The sequence below is a fragment of the Desmodus rotundus genome, chromosome 7 (genome assembly GCF_022682495.2).
Source record: "Desmodus rotundus isolate HL8 chromosome 7, HLdesRot8A.1, whole genome shotgun sequence".
Classification (NCBI taxonomy): domain Eukaryota; kingdom Metazoa; phylum Chordata; class Mammalia; order Chiroptera; family Phyllostomidae; genus Desmodus; species Desmodus rotundus.
The window spans coordinates 39,497,303-39,511,368 of record NC_071393.1 but is presented as its reverse complement, the minus strand read 5'-3'; the positions used below and the strand labels follow the sequence as shown (position 1 = coordinate 39,511,368).

General features: G+C 50.8%; 1 long non-coding RNA gene across 1 annotated transcript in view; it reads left to right on the top strand.

Moving 5' to 3' along the window:
* The first annotated feature begins 2,084 nt into the window (after positions 1-2,084).
* Positions 2,085-14,066, top strand: part of LOC123479427 (uncharacterized) — a 32,652-nt gene continuing 20,670 nt past the window's right edge. Inside the window, exon 1 of the long non-coding RNA XR_006655038.2 lies at positions 2,085-2,167. This is a non-coding gene — a long non-coding RNA (uncharacterized lncRNA). The remainder of the gene's footprint in view (positions 2,168-14,066) is intronic.

Here is a 14,066-nt window from a genome sequence, read left to right as displayed (position 1 = left end):
CCGCTTGCGGGGCCTGCCGTCTCTGGGCTGACCCCAGTCTGATGGGAGGTTTTCTAGCAGGGCTGGGCGGCTTTCTCACTGGGAACAGGGACATCCCCCAAGAGTTACAGATTGGCGCTGACAACTTGTTCTCACTGGGGTCTGTCCTGCCTCTGTCACAGAAATAATAATAAAAGTCCCCACTATTTCCCGAGGGGTTACTATGGGTGAGGGGATGCACTGAGGGGCCAAAATACAGTCACCCATTTAAACCTTATAACAAGCCCTTCAGAAGTGTGTTGTTATTTCCATTTTATAGGGAGTCACGTTGAAATGCAGAGAAGTAAGGTAACTTGCCCAAGGCCATACAGCTAGCACGTGGCAGAGCTGGGATTCAACCCCAGGCACTCGACTCTGAAGCCCAGACTCTTAACTGCTCTGCCTATATCCTTCGGTCAAATGCCTGTTTAAAGATGCATTAAAATTAGGAAGGCTCCCTTCTCTGAGACACAGTCTTCTTTGATTCTTCTTATCACCGTGAGGCCAGATGTGAAAAGTCAGGGATAGCCAAAATGGTTTATAAGCTTCCTTCGCTCTTATAAAATCCAGTGCCACGTAATACTCTGGGGTTACCCACACTGCTCAGAGCCTCCACTGAAAATAGGAGTTAGTCTTCCAAACGGGCCAGGACCCGGCATGTGTGTGCCCCCTCATCGTTGCGGTGCAGGGCTCAGGCGCGCTAGCCTCTGCCAGCACAGCCAGGGGAGCGGGCCAGGCTGGAGAAGGGGCTGGAGGGCAAGGGTGCAGATCTTCTCCTTTTTGTGGCCGTTCTCAGGCAGACATGTTGGGCCAATAGTGAGTGACATCCGCTCACAACCTTCTAACTTCATTTGGGTCACCGAGGAGCAAGTATTTAGTTTTCACTCTGTTCTTTTACAGAAAAGTTAAAAGGCAAGAAAACATGGTTTTTAGACTTTTCACGCAATTCGCAAACATGACATATTCCCTTCCCCCGTCCAGTGTCTGGGAAAGGGCACCCAGATCCCAACAGTCACTTGCCTGGAACCATGGATGATACCCACAGCCACAGCCCATTGGCGATGTCAGAGGGTCTAGGGCCGCGGGGGGCCATTCCCCAGGGTCTCCCAGCAACCAGTCCACCTCCTTACACCGGGGCAGTGTTTTTTGGCTACAGAGTATACTTCCACCCACCCCTGACTTAGCATGAGCCTTTGGCAGGGTCTGCTTCCTCCCAGGGAAGACGCAGAAGCCGAGGCCCAGGGAGGTGATGACGGGAGGCCCAGCCAGGTGGAGGCAGCAGCTGCAGCAAAACCAGGTGTCATGGTGTTGTTCCCGGGATTCCTTTCACCAACCAGCTCGCATGTGTGGACAGCTCAGGGGTCACAGAAAGCATCGTTGCCTCTGGATTTTCTTCTTCTCTCCTGTAGGTTTCTGTCTAATGTTCGGATTTGCCTCTTCCTAGCTTGGAACTTTCACCTTGAAAGTTTCAATGCAAAGCTGCTACCTCTAACCAGAAGTCCCAGTTGGGTTTCTGAAGAATGAAATCGGTCCCAAGCCCTGATCTTTCTGAAAAGTTGTTATTAAATTCTGTGCGTGGTGCTGACCTGGATTTAAAGATTTGCAAGAAGACAAATTCCAAACAGATGCCCATTAGGGCCCTGACAGCACAGCTTAAAGATAACATTTACATTCCGCCTGGGTTTGTATCTCTCTGTTCCCTGCTCAGCCCCTCTCCTGCCGCCAGCGGGATCAATACCTCGGTTAAGGTTACGTGGAGGTGGCCACATTCTTTTAAGCTGTTTACTCAGTGCTTGGTTTGCTCTGCTAACACGCCAGGCACTTCTTCCAACAGGCCTGTTTGCCCAGTATTAGGGCTGTTTGCCGAAACACCTACACCAATCCGAGGGGGCTCAGCTTTCCAAACAGTTGGTCCCCACATCTGTCAATCAATAACACCAATCGGGTCCCTGATAGGGACAGCAAGTGTGGCCAAGTCCAATATTTGCCCAAACGTGGCCCCCTCCCCCTACACCTGACGCTGCCGGAGCCTGACGAGGCAGACGTTTGCCAAGCGCACAGGCTGCCGGGAAGAGACAATGCTGCAAACGGGAAGCGGATTCCAAGAAAGAAGGGCACACGAGCAAACAGGATCGCTCCTCTATGAGAGGTAATTTAGTGAAATGCACAGCGATTACCTGCTCGTCCAGGCCTGGAGTGATTAAAAATGGCAGGCTCAGGGCTGTGGTTTCCCCCGTGCTGGCAAAGGCACCTGTTTTATCCAGCGAGGCTGGAGGCTGGATCCAGGGGTTGGCTTGTAGTCCTGGGAGATCAGAGGGACGTTAGGATATTTTCAAGCCCAGGAAATCAATACCCGAGGAGGACAAGAAGACAGCAAGAGAAAACCTCTCCTAAAAGGAGGGAGGCATTTACTGGGTACAGGTGTTTCGGAACGTTGGATAGAGGTGTTGGTTCACAGCATCGTGAATGCACTAAATGCCACTGAATTGTTTGCTTTGAAACGGTTAATTTTCACCTCGGTTGGGAAAAAAAAAGGGTGAATCTCAATGAGCCCAGGACGTTTACATTTGAGAGGCTTTAATGCCTAACTCAGGCTTTGGCTCAGAGTAAATGCTTAATAAATGTTTATTGAAAGAACAACCTAACATTTGCACAGTCAACAAAGCTCTTTGTTACACATTAGCTCATTTCATCCTTAAAGAGCCTTAGGAGGTGGGCAGGGGGAAGCACTCTTCCCTTGAAAAGGGGAAACTGAGGCTTAGAGAAGCGTGTGGCTCGCACACTCACATGTAGTGGCAGTGCCAGGATTTGAACCCGAAAGTCTCTAGCTCCAAAATCTGTGCCTGTAAAAAAACTACACTAGTATTTTTGTGCTCCTCATGGCTTCCAGGACAGAAAAGAAATAGGGTCTTAGAAATACCCCTCCCCCACTACTTTTAGAGTATTTATCACTAAAAATACGTTAAAACCGGCTAAGCTACCCATTCTCCCCCACAGTTCCTAGCACAGTGCTTAATAAATATTTGCCGATTCATTCAGCTGCAGAGACCAACCTCTGGTTGCTGTGGCGACTGTCCAGAGCAAAGCTCAGGCTGGTTAGGGTATCGATGAAGCCAAGGACTCTGCGTCTAAGTGTCTAGGAGGAGGAGCTGGGTCTGAGGTGGTGACTCCCAGAAGCCTTTGCTGGCTACAAGGTGTCCTCCACACACCAATCCTATGGGAGCCTGGTGGTGGCCACACCATCTTGCCACTGTCCCTTGTCAGTCTAGGTGGTGGAGATGTGGCCTCTTGTTCAAAAATCACTAAGAATTGTAAGAAGGCAGAGCATTAACCCAGCACACATTCCCCCTGAAGACAGGGCCTGAGAGGAGGCTTGCTGTGCGGCGGCCCTGGGCCAGCATTGCCTGGCCGCCTGATGGGCAGCTCTGTGGAATCTGAGTGTAGAGCCAGGAAACTGGGGGGCAGGAGGAATAGAAAGTTATCTCCCCCCAGGATATCCTCTGCTCCCCTGAGGAAAAGTCCACTCTGCCAACCCCCTCACTCCATGGGGGTGGACAGAGCTGGCTCCAGACCAGCCTGGGTTTCCATCTTGGTTCTGCCACCAAGAAGCTGTTGACTGAGATGGGGGCACTTAACTCCTGGGATCCTCAATCCCCCAGTTATAAAATGGTGCCAGTACTTTCCCCATTAGGTCATTGAGGGGCTGAAGGAGAGGACGCAGAGAGACTGGCACGTTGCCAGATACACAGTGTCCCCCTCCCCAGATCCCAGCACCTCTCATACCAGACAAAGGACATGAGTTGGTTTACAAGGGTCTGTAAGAAAGGAAAAACACAAGTGGCTTGAAAATTGAAATGCTTCCAGGGGCTAAGCAGAGAGTAGAGATGGGAGAGACAGGCTGCAGGGCAGTTCTTCGGGAGTGGTGGGGACTGTGGTAAATGGTGGGGTTTGTGCCCTACCCGAAGCCACCTAAATTGAAAGAAAAAATTTAAACACACGTTAATTAGGCTGGGGAGGCCACTTTGAAACCATTGAAGGAATGCGATGAAAGCTGGGACAGGGAAGGTATACATGGGGTTGACAACACGGGGAGAAATCGAAATGCCCTACGGCCCTGCAAGGTGAGCTATAAATTTGTCTCTGAACTTCCTGGTGTCGAACCAATGAAGGCCACATGGTCAGTCACGTGCCTCTCATTGCCTGTGAAGGGAAACAGAGCATTTCCCATTTCCTGTTAGCCAGCGCTAAGAGATACCTTTGGGGCTTCACAGCATCTTGACTTGTGTACCAAAGGTGGGGCGATGGGCAGCGTCCTCTAGTGCAGGCAACAAGCAGGTGCAAATCAGTTTAAGAAAACAATAAATTTGACCGAAATTAGGCCTGTGTTTATTGCCACTGTACACTGACCACTGTAAACAAGGTCAGTGATAAAATATCCCTCCATGAACAATCTTCCTTTGGCTGAAAGTGTTGTATACACAATTGTTGTGGTGTTATAGAGGTAACGAGTCTGAGTATAAGTGAAGAAGCTCCACGCGAGGACAGTTTAGTTATTTATCCTTTAATCAACACGTTGTACACGGAAGTTCATTTAAAGAGGTGGCTCCCAAGGCGTGGCCTACCATTCGCATTTAAGAGTTACTGTGTCAGACGACGGAATTGTCTGCGATCTTTCCGGGTACAGTTTGTGCCCCCACGCCCTGGGTGGCCTGTGAAGAGCAGATTTGAAATGAATAGCGCGCACCGATCATACAGACAAAAAGCTGCAGCCTGAGATTTTTCAGTCATTCTAGGGAACCGCTGGGGCTCATTTGTGTTTATAATTTTAGATGGTGAAGTGGTGCGAACTGTCAGGAGTTCCTTTTGTTTAGTACGTGCATAGTTTAGTTTGTGCTTGGCTTACTTTACTGAATGTTTAATATCTTTAAAATGAAAACTTTTTAAGTTCTTTTAAAATGACAGAACAAATTCCAGAAAACAGAGCTATCAAAAAAAAATTATGTTTTATTGACATTTGGGGCTTGTTAAAATCCTCTTATTAGTCAATGGATAATTGTTTAGGTAAATTATTATTATATCAGACTGTAACCAAGGGATCAAGGTTCAAACAGATAGGAATGCGTGTAAATCATGGTGACTTTTTGTCCTGTGGGAGGCTGGAGTGACCTGCAATGTCTTGCAGTTTCGTGAAACCGGCAACTGGTCCATAATTATTCTGAAGTTCTGAAAAATGTCAGGTTGGGGACCTATACCAATATGAAATCGCATGAATTCAGTGGAGTTCAAACAAAGAGAAATAAAAAGACAAAACGAAGAGGCAATCGCAGCAACAGCTGGATGCATTTAAAATATGTAATGCTTTTGAAATCTTGTGTAGTTAATGAAAATCCTGAAGAAATGCCAACTGGCATATCTAGTGCATCCATATTATTGTTATTCATTACATTTTGTGATTTTTACCCAAAATAATTTTCTTGTATGGAAGAGGAATGAGTTAAAAAAAAAATGACCGGCCTGGTTTCAAGGACTCCAGTTATTCCACTGATCAGCCATGTACGTTGGACCGCGTGGGCTGGGTGCTCATTCAAGAGCCAAAGTGCGGCAAAGGCAGTTACCATCAACCCCCCTTTCCTGACCGGCTCCTGCTCCCTCGAGAAGGGGCCTCCGTTTGGGTTCTTATGTTGCAAGGAGCAGATGCGCAGTTAGGCTGGCTGAAGTCAGTGGGGTTCAGCTGTTCATCAACCTGTCCGCAGCCCTGTCTCGCCCTTTTCTGCGGTACCGAGGCTGGCAGGGAGACCCAGGAAATGTCACCAGTCCCTGGGGTTGCCCCCGCTCACAGCTGCCCTTCCGTCTGCTTCTAGAGAGCTGTTTTTAGAGTGGGGTCACATAAAAGGGGAAAACAGGTACAAAGTTTCTCCAAAGGCCCTCTGGGAAATTCTTATTAATTCCATCAACACAGGCAACAAGTGTGTATTAAGTGGCTTCTTTAGGGCCAGGCCTTGTGCAAGCAACTACGGGTAGGAGACCCAGACAAGACGCAGTGCCTGCCCTCACTGGGGACCTGGGACATTTGTGAGCATGGCTGCCATTCAAGGAAGCGGAGCAGCCCTGACAGAAGGAGGCAGGCACAGAGTCTTTAGTGAAATGGTGAGAGAGTTTTGTCTTAGGGGGTCCGCGAAGGGCTGGGAGCCTTATAGAATCCGAGATGGCTGAGAGAGTACATCTTCTGAAGGCTGATATATCCTGATCAGATGCTGGGTTTGTATCCAAGAACAACCACTTACCAGCTCTGGGACTTGAGCAAGCCCCCCTGCCTTCTGGGACTGAGCTCCCCGCTCTGAGAAGTTGGGGTGGGAGGCAGCAGTCCCACCACTGGCCAGATGTCATGAGGACAAAGTGAGGTGCTTGTAAAACTCCGGCCCCTCCCCGGAGGAAGTGCCTAGTAGTGGGTTGGCCAAAAACTCCGTGTGTTTTTTTCTGTAAAATAAAAGACACATTTTCCGTTGTCATCAGTTTGGATGTTTTGAGTATGTTGGCTGTCTCCCGCGTGGTATAATGATGATTGTTCTCAGTTCATGTCTTCATTTGATTGCTATTAACTTCAAACGGTCTACTCCACTGTGGATCATCATCCAGTGAGAAATCTCCAGCACGAAACCTCACAAACAACTTCTGACATGTTCAATCAGTCACAGCACAAATCTTTGTGTGTGTGCGTGTTTCAGTTGTGTTTTTACCTTTCTTGAAATGATAAAGCATAATATTCTGAAGATGTTGCATGTGTTCTTCCATCTTCAGTATTAACATGGCTACTCAAAAATTCATCAGTCTTGATAAGCTGTTTAAAAATGCACGCTGATATGACAGCTGTCACAATGCAATCTCATAAAATTGTTTTGAATGGACTTAAAGACAATGGACCTCTGTTGGAGCCATGTTACGGAAAAAAACCAAATGAAGTTATTGGCCAGCCCAGCGAATGCCGGTTGAGGTCGTGCTCCCAGGGTCTCCCATGAGACTGCCCTTCAGGTGGTCCTCCAGGCTGACTCACAGGAGAGTTAGGGGCTCAACCTGCACCTTCACAGAGGGAAGAGCTTTCTGCAGGAGCTGAGCGAATCCGGGGCACGTGGCTCCCTGGTGAGCAAGCCCAGTGCAAACTTGGAATGTCTAGAGACACAGGCAAACACCATGGCCCTGGCACAGACTTCCTCAAACATGAATCATCTCAGTGGAGCTTTTGAGAGCAACTGGGTAGTTCTTGCAAGATATACATTGCCATTTTTGTTGCTAATAATAATAATGACAAGAATTCCTGAGCTTCTGCCCTGAGATCATAGTCTGTAGCTACGCAACTTTCGTCGCTCACACAAGGACTGGCCGAGTGCGCAAAATAATAATTCCAGTGTTCCCTACTCTCACAGCCTTATTAGGACTGTGCCCAGAACTTCCTGACTCATCTCTAGATTTGGCACCGGTACAGGGACTGCTAGTGAGCCAAGGCACAGATTTTGGCTACTTTGGATGTATCACCTAATTTAAATGTACAGCAGCCCTGTGAGGCAGGTCACCTTATCCCCACTTTACTGTGCCTTAGAGAAGATAAACGCTTGTCCAGGTTCAAGTTTATACAGCTTTCAAAAGCTGGAGCTGGGATTTGAACCTGGGTCCGTCAGAGTCCAGAGCCCAAGCACCTAAGTCCAGTCTCTTCGTGATTTGACAGAAACAGTTCCCTTTCTGGGAGTTACAGACCAAGACGGCCACTCTGAGACAGGCTTCTGAGAAAAGGGAAGAGCTTAAATATGAAGGTCTGGACCTAATGCCATGAAATGTCTTATACTCAGTCACCACCAAATCAATCTGTAGCAGTCCGGTCAGTCCCGGGCAGAAGTTGCCTGGAGCCCTCTCAAGTTGGCAAGAAGCTGTTGAATTAATGAAAGTACATCAGGACGATTGCAGGGAAAACAATCTACAGAGGACAATACACTCTGTGTAAGAGGCATTTTCAAGAACTCAAATGTACCTTTTTCCGCACCAGTAACTGATACCTAACCTCAACGTGCCCTTACTTGTTCATTAATGTAAGTCCCCTGAGGGCTCACTGTGCAACACGTTGTTAGCCTGGTCTGAGTAATATATTTTCAAGTGATAAAACAGCATTATTTTTGAATTGCATTTTAATGTGGCCTTCCCAGCCATTGACCGCCCTCTTTGATAGGTCTGAGCTAGTGAGTTTTAATTGTGTGTAAAGAAGCAATAAAATAGTAATTCCTGAGATGACAGGTGCTTCATTTGTGGCAGACACTGGCTGGGCACGTGGGTGGTCCCACTCAGCCTCTCGCAAGTCCCGAGCCGAGGGCACCACACACCCCTACTTCATAGATACGGAACGCTCTAAGGGATTAGGCTTGCCGCGGGTGCCCAGGCGAATGAGTGCTGGAGCCGGGAGTCAGGCCCAGGCTCGTGGCTTCTTTCTGCAACACCCCCTGAACGTGGTCCAGGCGCCAGCTTCGGTGGTGCTGAATGCACCTGAGTCTTCGGGCCCAGGAGCCCGTGTTAATACAAGTGGGGAGGGGAGAAATACAAAAGAAGAGAGAAATCAAAGCATGGAGTACGTGCGGCTCCTAGTTGTTTATCTGCTCAGGACTGACCACCCCGAAGTGCCAAGCGGACACAGTGAGGTGACTGAGAGACAGGACGCATGATGGCCATTTATGTGTCAACTTCGTCAGGCTGCGGCGACCAGTTGCGTGGTCAAACACCCGTCTAGATGTTGCTGTGCGGGTATTTGTTATGTGCCACCAGCAGTTAAATCGGTAGCTTTCCAGGAAAGTGGACTACCGTTCATAATGTGAGTGGGGTCTCATCCAACAGTTGAAGACTTAAAAGCAAAGACTTGAGTTCCCCAAAGAAGAGGGAAGCCTCCTGAAGACTGAAACACAGCCTGATTTTCCAGTCTGCTGCTCTGTGGAATTTGAACTCAAGACTGCTGTGTTAACTCTTACCTAAAAGTTCAGCCTCCAACCTGCCCTAGAGATTTTGGACGTGCCAGCTCCACGATTGCGTGAACTAATTCCTTAAAATAAATCTCTCTCTCCGTCCCTCCCATGCACTCTCTGTCTCTCTGTCTCTGTATGCACAGACACACATCCATATATGCATGTGTATATGTGTCTATGAATACACACATATGTATATATATGTCTGTCTATACACGTAAGTGGGTATAGATATGTATACATAGGTACTGTCTGCCTACCCATCTTATTGCCTACTAATTCTGTCTCTCTAAAGAACTCTAGTGTGTGTGGTGATGTGATCCCTTTGGCCAACGAGTTGCGAGCGGAGGTGTCAGCGGTCTCCTTGGGGCCCTTCAGTCTCTTGCCTTCTCACAGTGGCTGGCAGCATTCAAGACAGTGGCTGCCCCCTTCTCCTGGGTCCCGAGGACAGGAACCCTTGAGTGTTGCCTTTGTGTTAGAAGCCATTTCACTCTGGTGTTGCTTGGTGCCGTGACATGCCCCCCTGTGCTCTGACTGCCAGCCCCAGGGTGCTTGCAGAGAGTAGACGGAGTGGCAACCCCAAGCACTGGTGACATTCCTTGGGTCTCCCCTGCCAGCTTCGGTGCCATCCCTCAGGCAGTGGGACAGGAACGCTGGACAGCAGAGGGCACCAGAGGCCTGTCTCCACTTTCCCCTTCGAGCGCCATCTCCGGGTGTTGGTAGAGCTGGCCCTGCAGGAGGGCGCGCTCAGGGATTAAGCAGGCACCGTCTCAAGGCCTGCTCCTCCACGTGTTGCTCTGGTCGTGGGCAAGTGTTTGGAACGTGCAGGCTCCCCCCAGCCCCCAGTAAGCTTCAGAGAATATTGGGGGCCAGAAGCTGACAGCCCCACCGTGGCCTCTGAAGAGCAGCCCTTACTCTCACTTCCTCTTAGGTCCTGGCTCTGCCTTCACTGTCATCGCAGGGCCCAGAATGAGGCTGGTGGGGAAGCCAGGACAGAGCGTCAGCAGCACTGCTTACATACAGCTGCCCACTCTGGCCCAGAGCCGTGTGACCTCAGGCCTGGCCCAGCTTCTGCTCGGGATGCCTTGAATTCCACCACCATACTTGTGTCCGCTGAGCACCCAGCTTTCATCTGTGCTGAAATGCAGCCCAGCCCCATTTTTCTTTTTGGGGGGTGGGGGTGGAAGTTGGAGGGGCAGGACTACTAGCAGCTGTTTTGTAGATTGACCCTGCAGTGTGCTTGGGGGATCTGAGAGCTTAGTCAGCACAGCAGGCTTTGTCCTGGGAGCCAGGCAGCTGTGTGTGTGCCCCTTAGTGCCTTTCCCTCCCTGGGCCTCAGTGTCCCCTTCTGTAAAAAGGGTTTGGGACCCGCCAAGCTCTAGGACCCTTGGCGGCCCTTCTAGTTTTAGCAACCTATGCTTCTGGGGGCGCAGCCCTGGGGAAAGGGTGGGAGGAGGGAGGGAGGAGGCTGCCAGGAGGGAAAAGGGTGCAAGGTAGGGAAACTTGGGCCACTGAGAGTCACTAGCTGGATGTGAAACTTTTTCCAGGAGTGACTGGATTACCTGCATCTGCTTGCTTCTCTTTAGAGTTGGCTTATGTCTCAGTATTTACACTCTCCCAGATCATATAAAGACCAAGGTCAGATCAAAACCATTATACTTAACCCTGGTTGGCCCCAAGTCAAACAGAACAGGTTGCCAATAGCACTTGAGTCTCCTGCGCTCCCTCCCTGCCTTCCCTGGGTGCTGCTCCCAGCCTGTTGGCCCTGGGCCCCTCCCACTCAGACAGGGGTCTGGCCTGGTGTCTGGAGCCCTAGTCAGGCCTGTTTTCCAGAAAGCCAGGCAGATGGACACTCCAGGTCATCGCCCTAGCGGGTGGGGTGGGGAACATCTGCTTTCTGCTGAGAATGCCTTTGCCGCCCCCTCCACCCTCACCAGCTAGCTAGGTTCCCTGGTGGAAAGGAGGACCCAGGGTTTCCCCAGCAAGAGCCCAGGAGCTCTGGAAGGCATCTTCTGGGTGGGATTTTGCTGGAGAAGCAGCGTCGCCTTCAATCCTCCAACCCTTTTCTGCTCAGGGCCCGGAAGGTTGGGGTTGTAGCACCAGTAGGCTACTTCCTGACACTTCTCAGCTCTCTCTCCAGCCTCCTGTCCCTCTGAGCTCTAGAGGGGATCAGGGTACTTCACAGCTCATTGTAAGCCATTCCCACTTGCTAGGTATTTTGTGAGTCTCATCTTTCTCAAGCTGGTTGCAAATTTCTCAGGGCCTGGCAGGTGGGTTTCTGGTGTTTTTCCTCCTCCTGACTGGCTGGTACAGCCATGTTTAGTCCCTGGTGAATATCTCTTTATTCCACCATGTCCACCCACCTGCACTGTTCATTCATTCAGTCATTCACTGAGGCCCAGATGGCAGAACATCCTGTGGCCTAGGCATACAAGATAAAGGAGCAGAACACGGCCCTCAAAGGGGCTGAGTTTAGTGAAGTGAGAGACTTGTAAATAAGGTCTTGAAATTCGGCATGGTGAGTGCTGTGATAATGGCCTTCGCATAGCCTCATGGGTACCTTGTGGGAGAACCTGATGTTGCCTGGGGAGATGAGGGGAATGCAGCTGTCAGAGAAGATGATATCTGAGTTAGATGGGGGAAAGGAAAGCTGTAAGAGTTCCCTAGGTGGGGGTGCAGGGGTGGGAGAGAACTTTCCGGGGGAGGGGAAACACCTATACAAAAGGTGTTGTGGGGAGAGAGCAGGGCCCCTTCCGGGGATGCAGGTATTCGGTGTTTTTGGAGCAAATGCACGTGAACGGATACGAGGCTGAGAAGAAGGTGGGACTTGGGTCCTGGAAGGCCAGAGCAATCTCGCTGCAGCTTGGAGGCTATGTGGAGACCAATGAGGAGGTTATTGTCCTAGTTCAGGAAAAGAGGAAGAGGTCAGTTAAGGAGGGCAGGCAGGAAGGAGTAGAGGAACAGCTCTGAGAGATCCTGGGTATGTAGAAGCCACCCAACCTGATGATCAGTTGGATGTGGTGATGAGGCAGGGGGAGGAGGCAAGGCTGACGCACAAGTTCCTGGCTCTGGTGGCTCACAGCCTGGGTGTGAGTGAAGAGGAGCAGGTTGGATGTGGGCATGAGGGTGGAGTCAGGGGTGGATGCACTGACTTTTGGTTGTCCATGGACACCTCAGGAGAGGATATCCAACAGGCATTTTGTGTGGAGTGTGAAGAACTGACTTGGTCATTATCAGCATTTGGATAGTATTTGAATCCCCATGGTGCAGAGGAGATGGTTAAAAGGGAGCGAATAGAGAGAGACCAAAAGAAAAAACAGGTCCAAGTGTGAGCTCTGGGGAATACTTGCATTTGGTAAGTGGTGGAGGGTGCAGAGAAAGAAGCAGGCAATGGAGCAGGAGAATGGTGTGGTGGAGGCCAAGGAAAGTCTGTGAAGAAGGAGCGGTGAATATTTCTAATGGCCGCACAGACCAAGGCAGACAAACCTGGGGTTGACTGTTGGCAGCAAGGTCATTGGCACACCTGGCCTCAGCGATGACAGTGGGGCATCACGAGAGGACGCTGGTCGTGGCGCCGACCCAGGAGTGGCGGGCTGCCGTGGCCCGCCCCAGCCGCGCAGCTCTGGGCACAGCACTCGGTGCTCAGCAGCGTGCGTGGTCAGGAGACATCGAATGACGGAATGACAGCGGGGTTGAAGAAGAGACTTTTGCTCTTGGGACTTTTGCTTTTGGGAGTGATATTTGAGACTCTCGTCTCTCCCACCTCCCTGCCCCCAGAGTGAGTCACAATCTGAAAGGTAGTGACAGGGGATTCCCTGTCTTTCTTCTGATCTGGAAATTATCAGCTAACCTGAGAGAAATGTGGAGGTCTGTTTGGAAAGTTATGAGTGCTCCTGGCCGAGGTGTGACAGCTCCCTTTCTCTGGGGGCTTCCCCACAGTTCCAGCCTCACTGGTCTCCTCCAGTGGTGAGCTGGGTGATCGGTGATCTCTAACTTGCTGAGCTCATTGGAGGACTGGGCGTCTGGAGATCCACGCTCGGGTCCGCAGCCATCATAGGGAAGGGGACTGAAGTAGGAGCCCGGCTTGCGTTCTAGTCCAGGCCCTGCCATTACCTCCGGTTAGACAGTCATCTGGCCTCAGTTCCCCATCCGTGAAGCAGGTATTCCAATCCTGCGTTCGCAGGGGTATCATAAGAATAAGATGGAACAACGCACGCAAAGATGATGCGGAAAGTAGAAAGTGCTGTACGTATGTCCCAATTTTCTTCCTTCAGCCACTCACTCACGCGTTACTTCAACAAAACATGACCAAGTGCTCACGAGGTGCTGTGATTGCAAAACACAAAGTGTCAGGGGCAGAGCCAGTGGGCAGACCTTGTGCGAAGAGCCTGCCTCTGACCACGTTTGTCTCTGTCCCCCACTGTCTGCGGAGGAAAGAGAGGTGGGGCTGGTGGGTGAGTGGACAGCAGTGTCCAGGCTGTGGGGTGGTCCCCGGACCTGACGTTGTACTAGAGTCAGTGGGCTCCGCTGCTTGGGGTTCCATGATGCGGCGAGGCCCCTGTCCCCCGTCTTGGCGGGGCAGAGTTCATACCAAGTAGGATCGAAGGTTGTTCCTCTGCTTTGTCATGTTGACCCCCGAGCCGCCTCCCCTGCTATTTGGCAGCAATGGCACATCAGCCACTGACACGGGCGAAGCCACGGTCCCGAGGGGTGCGTGTGCGGGGATCCCTGGGCTCTCTCCCAGCAGACGATCGTCAGAGACCAATGGCCGCAGCCGTCTCCTGGGTACGAAAGACCTGGGTTCCAACCGAATGGGGGAACTTGCCTGAGGTACTTAACCCTGGTGCGGTTCAACTTTCCCTCCACGATTTAGGACTCTCTCTGCCTGTCCTGTGCGCCTTGTGAAGAGAGAGTGAGAGAACTTTGAAATATTGTAAAGATGCCTCCTCCCCTTCTACTGATAACAACTCACCTTCATCGACATGGCAGCCCAGACACACCTTGGGCTCCCCCCTCCTCGCCCCTCTTCTGGTGGGCTCCTCTGTGATGAGT